This window comes from Diorhabda carinulata, chromosome 1 (genome assembly GCF_026250575.1).
Source record: "Diorhabda carinulata isolate Delta chromosome 1, icDioCari1.1, whole genome shotgun sequence".
Lineage (NCBI taxonomy): Eukaryota > Metazoa > Arthropoda > Insecta > Coleoptera > Chrysomelidae > Diorhabda > Diorhabda carinulata.
The window spans coordinates 3318221-3332230 of NC_079460.1; the positions used below are offsets into that span (position 1 = coordinate 3318221).

Below are 14010 nucleotides of genomic sequence, written 5' to 3' on the forward strand. Positions count from 1 at the left end.
CTGAACATGCCGTGAATAGATAAAGATCGATTTTCGCGTTCCTGCGTGGATAGCTTTGACCATTATAAAATATAAAATAGGAGAGGCGTGCTTACGGATTAGGCAAACGGATTCAAATATAAATAAGGAACAAAGAATCAATATTTTGTATCTTCTAACGAAGTCCCGGCAAAGATTTCTACTTTTTAGTCTAAGTAAGTATCTAACAGCTCTCTTTAGCAGTTTGAAAATTTGTCGAACCTATTGCTCTCCAAATCTTGGATTTGGTGGTCCAGATCACGATACAGATAACGAAGTACACACACAACTCTGGGTTACTCGCATTCATTTGAAAGCAATGCTTTCCTAGTACTTAAATTCGTCCTCATGCTATAGAACGGGATCCTGTTGCATATCCAACAGATTTAAAAGGATGTTCTTTTAAAAATTAATCACAGCAACACCTTGTGCGTCATTCGAAATTGTCTTTGGACTCAACCTTTCGACGCAAGTCCTGTCTTGTTCCCATCGCTTCTTCACTCTGGCTACGGTACTCGCATCAAGAGCTAGATGAATTACCAGTTTTCTGATAGACAAGTCATCTGCCATAATGGCAGCTTTCTGAATTTCAGTTAGCTGAGAAGGTATTGAGTACACGCAAATTAATTATTGAAGTATGTGTCACTGACAATGTCAATGACATTGGGTAGAAACTCTGATGTACGCAAGCAAAATGCTTTTTCAATGAAGAGAAGTGTACATTTTCTATTTTTTAATAATTTAATAAATTATTTCAAAACTTAGATAGATTTTGAAGAATTTTTAAACTTAATCTTCATATTTAGTACCTCAAAATATGAAGCAAGCAATTCAAGATCCTTCATAACATATTAACAATCATTTACTGATATTCAAAAATAATTGTGATATTTTTCATAAAATAGTCTCGTAGCGATTTATTTCTTCTGCAGCATTTTCTCTTAGATAACAAGTCGGAAACATCAGTTGAAAGCAGCAAGAGGGAATATCTTTAATTGACATCTAGCAGGAATTCAATTTGGAAATGTCTTTTGTTACGATAAGACGCTCTAATAGCAGGTGCGGAAACGTGTGTGTAAAACATGGAATTAATGCTATACACTATTATTTGCTGTAACTGACACTTTGTTCTATTCAAGGGAATAAAAAGGAAATCCAAATAAAGACTAATTAACCAGAAGGAATTTTCTATAGAAAAATTTCAGTAGAACTACATTCAATCGACCCAAATAATGTTTTTCAGTAAAATTTTACGTGAAAGGACTTGAAGAATCCATCAAATTTAATTTATTAAATATTCTATTCTTAGGCCTGGTTTCTCCACTTCTTATAAAAGTTATTAGGCAGTCACTAGTGTCAAGAGTTTAGTAGAAACTTAAGTTGAAATATCAAACATCATAACTGGTTTGTTCATTTATTATAACTTTATTTGATTTGTTCATTTTACGAAATATTCGTCATACAAATAATTAAATATTTAATATACTTAGATACTTTCGAAGATTGAGAAGATTTGTTTAACGAGGAATTGATTGTGGACAATTTTTTGTCCGATGACGAAATTTCTAAACAATTTACAACGAAATGAATCTGTGAGGTGCTATTTGAATAAATTTTTCTATGTATGTGTTTTTGTATTTTTATAAAATTCTTTTCAGAAATTTATAAAGAGCTGTCTCGCAAATGAATGAATGATAACTTTGAGATTTCTCGTAGATTCTATATTGTTCTTGGCGACTTAGTGGTATTAACAAATCAACTATTTTTTGAAATTTCCTTAAACTTAAAAACAGAAACTATTTCCGTTAATTTATACCAATTTTTAGGAGGATAACATGCTGGGCTGTTAATAAACAAAAAATCTTTATTTTCAATCATCACATAACTTATCTGTGAGCTAAGCTTAAAATTTTAATTATTGTGCAAGATGGCCAGGAACCACACACGACAGCCACATTTTAGATAACTTACAAATAAAAATCAGGTTTTAAGTCGTCGATTGGGTGGGAAGTGGGAAAATTGGTATAATGAGTGACAAATAAGAAAAAGAAACTGCATTGAGCGACTCTTTGGAGTGAGGAAAAGACGATTTTCCGTATTATATACAAAGATGAGGTACAACATTAATTTAGCAATGAACATTATTACTTTGATATTTTACACAATATATGCCAAATATTCAATGATATATATGAGGAAATTGAAATTCCAGATATTTAAGATGAAAATCATGAAATAAACCAAGAAAATCATGAAATTCGACAACAATTCGTAGATTATATTAGAAAAGATTTGCAATAAATAAGTTGTGAACATATAAATAGTTATTTGTATGCCAAAGACTGTGCTACTTTGTTGTATACGAGTCGTATTTGAGCCGCGGTGTATACATTTTTTAGACGACGCATAAGATCCAAAACTTTTTCAATTATACTGATGGAAGAAAATAAATAATAGTGAATTATAAACATTTTATTTATTGAACAATATAATGTACTTACTGATATTTGCAATGTCAATATTAATTTATTAATTATTTGCAAGAAGTAATGTTGATTGTATCTCCAGGACAATTATTAATATTTATTGGATTGTATGCAGATGGAATATGTATATCTCTACTAGATGTTAGTGGAATCTCTGTAGATGTGTTTGTGATTTCGATAAAATTTGTAGATGCATTTGTGTCATCGAAGTAAAACTGTCAACTGTCAACTGTCAACATTGAAGTGGCTAAAGTCATATTTAAGTAAGTTAAAGTTGTCTACTCCAGAGCGCCCCGAAAGTAGTTTGCAGTACGGAACTGTCACTTTCACTACGTGGAACACTCAAAACGCAACTTTCGGTATGTAAATGAATACAGAACGAACAACTTTCAGATGGCGTCGTCTAAAAATATTGTTTGTGTAATCTTTTGTATTGCTTTTTTTTTATTTTAATTCTAACTTCAATTCACTTCGAAGTTCAATTTGTATTTCATATGAAAGCATCTTCTTTTTATGTTCGTTTTCTGCCCTCTGCTTCTCTTCTAAATTAAACATTTCCTTCATTGCAATAGCAAGTTCTTCTCCCCAGTGTGAGAATTTGTAGTGTTATTTCCAATATATTGATAAACTCCACCACAATTTCTATGAGAATGTTAATCTCAGAAATTCTTAGATCTTCAATATAAACTATAATTTCTAGATCAACACAACTCTCTTCAACTAGCGACTACTTCAACATTAACCTTACCAAAACACGTCTTCATTTTTTTTTTTATAAAAACACGTGCAAATAGAATTAAGCAAAAAACCTTCAATAGAACAACGTTTTTTCGATTATTTCTGTCCTTATTGAATACATGGACGATTGTTATACAGCATCTTTCATGATGTTACCAACAGTAGACTATTTGTTAAGTTCTGATTCAAACCGACTAGGGTGAATAAACGGTAATTATTTATTCGACAAACAAAAGTTCCTACTAAAGTTATGTCCCTAATAATTATTTAACACTTAAGTATAACGTGAAGAAACCGGCCCTGAGTAACCATTAAAAAATTAAATTGGAAGGCTGCTTCGTATTGGAAAAATCAAAATTACAAATGCTGATAGATATGCATTGAATTATTGATTGATATTAGTGGAATGAGAAATAGCTTTTTTTTTATCGATATAATCGTAAAAAACGATATAAAAAATATTGTTTACCATATAAATATTTTTCATGCAGTATTCATATTATCAATCTTTAGAAACGAATTTTCTAGTATAAATAGGAAATGGTATGGGATTCACGGAAGCACACAGTCCATTAGCTAGGGCTTATGGTGTTTAAGTTAGAAAATAAATCGTCCTTTGCTTGTTTTGATAAACAAAACTAAACTGATTAGAAACTCAAAGAGGCTTTATAATCGAGAGGACAACTAAAAGGTTGGAGTATAAAGTAATGTTTTGTTTGCGAACAACGTTCACTCATTTATTGAAAAAATAATGTGGATGAGCTGGTCATTTTTCTTATAATGTCTGACAGTGTATATCTAGAATTTCCTCAGAGAATCTCACAAAGAACTTGCTGAACCCTTGTGAAAAATTGCTTCTCCTTAGATTGTTTTAAAACTCACAGATATAGATATCGATCGTCTAATTAATCAGTGCCGGAGATTTATATAATCAACCGTTCTCAAAGGATTACAAAGAGTAGTGGAGTAGAAAACCAACGAGTGGAGAAGAAAGTATAATTAATTCGACAGACATCAAATTTTGTATCCTATCTTATAATTTTTTGTCGAATCTACCTCTGTCGTGAGTGTATCAACCGTCGTGTTTTTTGTTTTATCAACTTATTCTGAGCCTTATTATGAATAGTTATTCGATTCCGCCTTTTTCTGTAGTGCAATATTGCTGCCAGGTTAAATATTTACCCAGAGAGAAATTTTTTTATATATCTCGGAAAAAATATGTCAACCAGCTCTGTTTAAACTTCAGTGTGTTTTGAGTTAGAATTTCTGGAACCGTTGGCGATATTCATACTGGTAAACAATTTACCTTCAGTCTCTGAAGACGATAACTTGGTTATCGAAACGCGCGAAACACTGTGTTCAGTTTAAGAGTGTTGAGTCTTCGAAAAATGATTTTTAATCTATTTTATAGCGTAACGAGAATAAGAATTCATTTATACCTATAATTGATAAATTGTTAAGAGAACTATGAATTAATAATGTCTATGGTGATGGAATTAATATCGCATGAACAGCATCAATGGAAAGTGTTCAGCGACCTCATAGTCATCGGTTTGTTATTGGATTTACAAGGTGGATTCATCAAATGCATGGTTAAAAAAAAACCCTACTTCCCTATTAAACTGGGATATATGATAAACTTTTTGAAGGCACTAAAATAAGAGAAGGTATTTGTAAACAATATATCAAAATATTGCACGCGGAAAACTGGAAAAAAATCTTTGTTTACAGCTCACTAAAGTTATAAAACCTGCTTGGAAGTCATTAAAAAGGTTGTCGAAGAGTTTTTGAGGTATAAAAAAGTGAAAATTATGAATTTTTTAAAAATTTTCATCAGAAATTAGTGAGAATGTTATTAAAGAAGCATTTCCTATGTTCACGTTTGAATTTTTTCCCTGAAAGTATTAGTGATTATTACTGTGATAAATCATTCGTTTCAGGATACGAAGATTTTTGAAGAACGATCAGTGACTTCGGGATAAATATTTTAAAGAATTATTATTGGTCTATGATGAGAGAAACCTCCCGCCTAAAAAACCTAGAATAGGAGTCAGTATCAACTATTTTATGAATGATAAAACATTCTATAACATAAATTGGTGATGTAACAAAATTTTCGCTTGTTGTTCCAAATTTTTTGGTTGAAGATATTCACTTATTACTTGTTTCTGTCAAATCTACCCTCAGAATTAATAACACCCATATTTTACTGTGTTTTTACTGTATATGCGGAGTATATGTGTGGAATATTTAAAATTATGGAAAAGTGGTGAAAGAAATTTGGTACACCGACTATTTGGTGAAAACCACGAAGTCATCTCGAAGAATATCCAGCTATACAATTAATATTGTGTCCACTACAACCCATACAGGAGACCCCAGAGTTAAAAAAGTGGCCAAGCCTGGGCCAGTCCTAGGAAGCCTAGCTTCGGCGTACCTGTATTGGCCCATGCGTGGGTCAGGCTACTTAATTCAGCTTCGGCCATACCAATGATTACCCAAGCTTGGGCCAAGCCTGGGTATCCCAGCCTTAGCCATTTATTGTTAACCCAGGCTCGGGCCAAGGTTGGCCATTCGTTGGGGACCCAAGCTTCGGCTGTTCGGTCACATACGGCGTGGTTTGAGTATTTTCGCCCAACACCCATTCGGCAGCCGTACTTTTTTTATTATGGGTCTGATCAATCCGATCTCTAGTTTATTAAGTGTGTGTGTATCTTATCATATTTTTTATTATTCAGTAACCATATGTGATGCATATCTTCGAGTCAAAAGGCATTGAATAGATAAAAAAAACTAATTCAATTGTGAATGCCCAAAGCTTAAATAATTTAAGTATGAACATCAGCTTTGTGTGTGAGGTTAACGATAGTCGTACAGACTTGGGCAATCTACAAGCGTTTAATAATCATAATTTGGATAATTATGATAATAATAATAATGATTCTAAAAATTCTAATGATAGCGATTTTGACAGCAGTAGTAATAATAATTTAGAAAGTAATAGCAGTAATCATATTGAATAAAAAATAAATAAAGTAATGAAATAAATATAAAGCAAAAGTTATCTAATGAGTAAGCCTGGACCAAGCTTGACCCCTTGGAACTTTCCTCTATGGGAACGCTTAGCTGAATCTTCAGTGCATCAAAATAGTCAGTTGACACATTTATTTATTATCGACAATATTTACAAAAATTAACAGTTTTCCAAGGTAATTTCCCTCATTAGTAACAAATGTTACCTTTCCGGAAGCTTTTTGATGCTGGTAACGAAGAATACCTTGAATAACTCGGACAACTATGTGCGCACACGTGAATTTTTCAATTCTGAATGCTTCTTTCAATAGTCCAAGCATGTGGTATTCAGAGAATGATAAGATCTTACTGTAGTAGGGATGTTCTGGAGAAGAATCGTACTTCGCGCTGGACTGTACCTCCGTTTCGAGCGTTAAGCTAATTTCACGTGCGATTTTAGACGGTTAGAGTAGTATGCAGCATCTATGAAACGTTGTGTGCGCAGAACTTTCACGTACAGCACTTCCTGTCAGTCCTAGAATACAGTACACACAATCTTACCCGCGGATCTGATCTTTGTTTTGACTGCCGCCCCTTCCTCCATTCACCACCCTGCTTTCGGGATTGTTATATTGTTTCCATGATCGTCTGGGGTGAAGATTCGCGGTAAAAAACAACCTCTTCTCCGCCCCGTATTGCTCCAGCAAGTGGCGACAAACTTAATTATGAATTTTTGCAGTTTGGAAACCCTTCGAGCTATTATTTCGCGATATTGAAGGTGTTCGTGGATAATGAACTGTACGGTTTTCCAAAATGAGTTTTTACGCAGCTTATGTTGTTTGGTGTGATACTGGATCGCGGTCGACGATCATGCGACTCGATGCTTTCGCGGCCATATTTGAACGTTTTGGCTTAATTAAATACAGCAGAAGATACGTTGAGAAATAGTGTTGTCATCATGTTTTGAACTCTTCATTTCTTATTACGTGCAACTAAAACATTTTGTCAAATAACTTCCATCATTTTAACTTGAACGAAATTCATTTGATTTGCTGTTATTTCATTATGCCGTGATGTACCAATAGTGTACTAAAACATAAATTAACCGAGAACATATTTGCAATTTGATCCGACAAGCTCGTTTGATTTAATCATTGTCGAAATGGTCATTGGTTAGCTTCCTCTTTAGATGAGATTAATTAGAGCGTGATAATACTTGTGTGGAATGTATGACGACGAGGTTGCTGTATTGGATTCATTTCCGACCACACTAGTTTATGAATTTAAGTTTTATTGGAAATTAATGTTAAGAAAAGTTATTTTGATTGCATAAAATGTAACCCTGGAACACCAATTTCATTATTTTTTTGTTACAATCATTAATTAACAAAATAAAACATTTTTATTTTATGCAATCACATTTATCACATAATCAGCCTTTGTACTGATCTTTTCGCTGAAACCATATTTTTCACTGTAATTGAACATTTGTTTCTATGTGTGCTCAACTATTATGAAGTAGAGCAAAATATTTCGCAAAAGAAACTTCCACATCTACACAAAGAATCCATGAAAAAGTCTTTTTGTAGCAACTAAACTTTCCTTTCACGTTTTGCTGATGGTCATATGGCACAAATATTTTTTTACGTTAGGACAATCTACAACTTCTCTTGCTACAATCTCAAAGGTCTCAATTTACCATTTCTTAAATCGAATTGCGTAGGTCAATTTGAAGTAGTATCAAATATCTCTTTAGCTGGCAAATGTTTATCCTTCATTGCTGCAGTTAACATAAGATAAGAGCTCTAACCTTAATAGCATCTGGGGATCTTCGACGGTAGATACATTCAAATTTTATTGCAAATTTGACATGAGTATAGATTCACCATATCATTTGAAATAAAAGACGAAAGAAATACGAAAGAAAGGATCTTATTCATTTCTGCACATGCGTGTAGCTATAGGTCTAATGTGTATAATGTTGCTTGTACAAGGATGTATTTATATCTAGTTAGCCTAGACCAGTTCCATGCATAAACAAAATATTGCGCTACAATAGCAACGAACACAACTTATTATAAGTTATTTAGTTTTAAATACAGGTACATCAAGTATCACCATGCAAAAAATTCGTGATTTAGGGTTTGCATTACTAGAACACCCCCCTTATTTACCAGATTTGGCTCCGTCCGACTATCATCTCTTTCCTCAACTGAAAAATAGTTTAAAAGGTCGTAAATTTTCTTCCAACGAGGAGGTAATAAAAGCTGTGGAGGTCTGGTTTTGCAGAGCAAGAAGAAACATTTTTTTTGAAAAGTCTAGAGACGTTGCAGGTTCGCTGTAATAGATGTATCCATTGAAACTTTGTTTGGTTCTATAGTAGGCTAAGAATTTTTCAATATATTCTCGTATAATCAATCAGGAGAAAAATGTTCAAGTAACCTTATTAAAAGAAATAACAATATAGAAGAAGTTGAGGAAATCATAAAGACATGGGCACCAGGTAAAGATGAACTAAGCATAGAATTGATAGAGCATGGAGAAAGCATACTTCAAAAAAAAATATACCAACTAATTAGGAAAATAAGGTTCAAGGCAAGGATACCAAAAGAATGGGAAGTAAGACGAATTATAATTATATTCACACCAGTGCAGTAGCTATAGAAGAATCACTCTATCAAACGTTACATATAATATTCTGTCAAGAGTAATTTAAGAAACGACTAGCTAGTGGCATTCAACTATAGGATCCCATTAGGAGCGTTAGCCATTATAATATGATTATCATTTCGACCTGTTCAAAACCCAATTTTTCTATCTGTATTCGGTTTGAGTTACTGAAAAGGTATCTGCAGTCCAATTCTAGTCATATCTAAAAATAGAAATAAACAAAATAACATAAAATCATATAAATAACATTTTGTACGTTATTTTGTTTTCCAGCGTCCGCAGCTTTCTAGTGATTAGTCTATGAAATTCTTGATAAACAGTAGACACGACAACAAATAATGCAAGTGTCCTACAGGGTAACCATTTCGGCGCAAAGAGATATTTGTTGTGGAAAAATGCTCAGCTATTAAACAAACACACGCAGAGTCTTAAACAAATATACAGAGAAGATATAGAAGTCTTGGAAAGGAAGTTCTGATTCCTTTTTGCTTGAAAACATATCAAGATATTCTATTAAATTGAACGACAAACGAAATGAAGCGTTTTCCATAGGATTCAATAAATAGAGTTGTCAAGTGTTTCATGACCGTTTGCGATTTGTGCATGCCAATACATTTCAACGGTAGCTTGATTTATCGATTGTTATTTACTTCAGAAACGACGTTAGAGTTCCATTTTTCATTTCAAAACCTGAGGCATTTCCGACGGAAAAAAGAAAAAATAATATATCATGCCCTTGTGGAAAATTAAATATTCTAGATATAAAGGAGCTGCTGACACCGACATACGATCGTATGTTGGATATGTGGAGAATTTTCCTGTCATCAACATCATCAAAAAATTTATGTGACATATATTAGAACTACAGATATAGACGTGTACAATGCATATATAGGAAATTATATTTTATATTTCTCCTTCCAAATATCCATAAAATTGGTATACATTTTTTCTCAAAATTATTATTTCCCTTTATTCAGATGACCTTATCGTAATCGAAGTTATCCCCAGCATCATTACCTAGGAAAATTACATAGAAATAGCACGCAATACGTTTGAAGAAGATCTAGAAATGGAAATAAGAAAATTTACGTCCTACCAAGAAAAAAACCTTTCTAGGCTTCATAGCTTTTTCTATAACTGACATTTCTATAACTCATTTTTTTTAAATTTTGTTATTAGCTACATTATATCAAATATCTACCAAATAATTCTAGTCTCTCACATCATAACTTAACTTTTGCCGAATCGACTCGTCGAAACGAATTCAAAAAAAGTGACTAATTGCTGGTATATTATTTTTTAGTTCAGATACAGTTCCTCGGATACTATTAGTAAGAAATCGTGACGAAGAAACTTCATTAGAAAATAAGAAGGGACAACACATTGGTATGGGGATGAGGTTTATTTTTTAGCGAAACTTTCACCTCAAAATCAATACGTCGGTTGAAAAACAATGTACATCCATGAAGTGGAAATTAGGTACAGGTCCTTGATAAATTGATATCATATCATCGCGTACCAAACTTCGTGGAAAAAATGAACTCAACTGGTCATCACTAAAATGATGATTTTACGAGTATTATGTAATTTTTTGGAGAAATATATTTATTTTTCAACGTAATCTCCTTTTAGCTCCATATTTCTTCCCCATCGATGTTCAATAAGTTCGATACACTTTTTATAATAAGAATCGTCAAGCTCCTCAGAATATATATATATATACCTGTAGACATTACCTCTTCATTGGTGGTAAATCTTTCATCACCGAACCATTTTTTTAAGCCTGGGAACAGAAAATAATTCGAGGGGATTAAATCTTGATAAAACAGAACTTTTTTCTTTGCCAAATGCGGCCGTTCTATTTAATTTTTTCGTTCAAACGTTGCAATAAATTCGCAAAATACTTGCTGTTGATACTCAGTGAAAATTATCTCTCGCGTATCCAAAAAAACCGACGCCATGACCTTGCCTGCAGATGGAATAGTCTTCGCCTTCTTTGGAGCTGGTGCTGTTAAAACGCGAAAAAATTCGGCTCTATTTCTGTGAAATGACCCCGTTTTTCTTCGGTTTTGAACAGTTTATTTGCGATATTCCCGCACTTTTTGAAATGCACTTTCAGTCGATGATCGTCCAGTACTACTTTGTGGATTTTCTTTAACAACCCTCGTGGATTTTCTTGTGCTAATGCCGTCTCACAATGGGCAGGTGCAATGCTGTGAATTTGTGTGGGACTCTCACCTCACTAAACAACCCTCCTCCTTCCTAAATCCTTGGGAGCTGCGTACGCTGGAAGGACAACAAGTTGTCATTTCATCAGCGTACCTCCCTTAGAAGTTCAAGTGTTTGGAATAGCCATGGAGCTGTTTTCCTATCTAGGCATTTACTTGGGTAGAGTTGAAATGAAAATTATGACATAGAGCATTTAACCTGAAATCTACGAGTGTCACCTATGCTCCAATTATTTTAGGTTTTTCATATTTATTATAATTCATTTTATCATACTCTATAGTAAAGGACATTTGATGATGAATGTTTTTTTAATTTTATTGCAAATTTACAATCAGAGTAATAATTAAATGATATGGTTTCTGGCTAAATTACTTGAGGCGGGCACCATCCACTGATGGGTTTCCGTAGATCACTCTATGAGGTCTTGTCTTTTCAATCTTTTCTGTTCCATTGGATCAGTTTAAAACTTGGATATTAGTGGATTTTGATGGTTTTCGTTGTGGTTTTCGTTTCTCATCGCTGATGTCTGAATAACTTCATTCATCTGTAATGTGTGGTATTTTAGATTGAAAAGATTGCAGTATCCATATTGGTTTTAGGATGTTTTTATACATAAGTATCTTATTTTAATATGTAATAAAAATTTCTTCAAACAAGATTGGGAACAAAAATCTCTTGAAAACTTTCCTCATATGAGCTTACAGCGATAACTATTACTCAAAAACTTTCATTGAATTTAATCAAGACAGACTCAGTTTAGAATAATGTGCAATATATTAAAAGCATTTGCTACATTCTAATCATTTGGCCTAATAATTGTTTAAAAAAAATAAGATTTCATGAAGAGAAAATTTCAGAAAATGGGCAAAATCAAAATAAGATTCTGTGAGGGATCGAGAGGAATATATCTTGATCAATCGAGAACATCGGGACAAAAATATGATCTAGAGTTGAAAAGCAATCAAGAAAAACATGAACAATAATCAAAACAGACAATTAAATTGAATATCTCACAGTTTATATCAAAATATTCCCTCTGTAAATAATTTATTTATGTTGAGGATATTTTATTACAAAGTTATCGTATATTGCTCCGCCATTGCATAGGCGCAAGAGCATCCAAAAAATAATTCGTCAATTAAAAGGTGAAAACAACCAACTGGGCGGATAAAGAAAATTAATTTCTTTTTAGCATGGCTTTTTGGGAGTGATTAAACAGCGAAAGCTTTCTAATTAATAATCATTATTATTCAGGACCTGAAATTTTCTACTGTCTCCGCTTGAATACGATCAACTTCGTTGCCACAGAACGTGTCTACGCCTAAAACTACTCCTTGTCTTTCTTTGACACGTTCGAATTCACCTCAGATTATCTAGACTTTTATTATAACAATTTTTGTTACATATTTATCACAAATCGCTTTCTTTGTATAGAAGAGATGAATTAGAGAATGTAAAAGAAATGTCAGTTGAAACATATCAGTTGCTTTGAAGTAAAATATAAAAATTGGTTTTGCTTTTTTATTTTGAGACCCAATTGCCATTTTTGTAGCAAATCTCTATCACTCCAATATCTTATTTATGAATACTTTTACTTTGTACGGAATTAGATAAATTATTCAAATATTTACAAGGATAATCTCAAAAGTACCTGGCTTGACTTAGAGATGGCGGTAGTTGCTTGAAACATTCCACTGTATTCAGCATATGTTTCAAGTTTGAAGATTGCATGTTGTTAAGTACTTATTTCGCAGCCAACAATGGTGGACACGTTTTCCGTAAATTTGTAAACATGGTACACATGGACAACACGATCTGAGTCACCATCAAAAATGTAAAACTTCATGATAGTACTGTCGTATTTGACATATTCATGTCAGTGCTGCCTTTGTATATATAATTGGGCTTGGTTCCAAGACCTGCATGTAAGACCGTCATTACGGTGCTATATCATAAGGAAAAGGAAGTATTTCTAATAATCCATCCCCTATTTGGATAAACAAGAAGAATATCCTGACTGTTCATTATCCATTACTGACTCAATTCTAGTTGAGAAACTCTCAAATCACATTTAGATAGTCATCAAATATTTTTATTTTTATTTTTAACTACAAACAAAACTTTATGTCCTGGATTCGTGATCCACGATGTAATATTTCTGAACGTAGCAGACTGACAAGCCATATGAGACATACTAGTTGAAATTGATGCAAAGTAAGCATTTATTTACAGTATCTCAGCTGGTATATTACATGAGAAGACAAAACTATTTTGGAACAATAAACAACAGAGAATGGAAGACAAAACATTATAAAAAATATGGGAAGATGTTCTGAAGGTATTAGAGCTAAAAACAAAGACTACAATTCATCAGCTTCCCAGTTAGGAAAGGAAATAATGGAGACAATTTGGAATTACGTGGAACGAGCAGCTATTGTGAAGTATGTACATGAAATATAATTCTTGTTACCTTTATTAATTGAGCCGGGCTCTATTTTATTTTAAATCAAATTCGTGACTAAACATTTAATCGATTCGTGAATATTAATTATTATTTTTTGAAAGGATTCCGGGCACTATTGTTTTCTTAACTAACTGGTGTGTTGGCACTCTCCAGCTGGAGCTTCAATTTGTCATCCCTCTCTATAACTTCCGAGTTCACAATGCACTAATAACCAATACCGCAAAAACAACACAAAGCCGAATGACAGAGCGGATTTCTTCGAAAATAACATTAGTCCGATAAAGAACAACCGACGAAAATTAACTGCAAAAAATAATCCATTTTCTGGTTTTATTGAATATTTTGACAGAATAAGATACCGAAAAAAGTTAAGGTTATAGTTGTTGATTG

General features: G+C 33.0%; 2 protein-coding genes across 2 annotated transcripts in view; both read right to left on the bottom strand.

Moving 5' to 3' along the window:
• LOC130896783 (uncharacterized protein C14orf119) overlaps positions 1-3868 on the bottom strand; it is a 374082-nt gene extending 370214 nt beyond the window's left edge. Inside the window, exon 1 of the mRNA XM_057805107.1 lies at positions 3858-3868. The gene's annotated coding sequence lies outside the window, so the exon portion shown is untranslated. The remainder of the gene's footprint in view (positions 1-3857) is intronic.
• The window catches only part of LOC130896746 (uncharacterized), a 469987-nt gene that overhangs the window by 78730 nt on the left and 377247 nt on the right, over positions 1-14010 (bottom strand). The window lies entirely within an intron of this gene.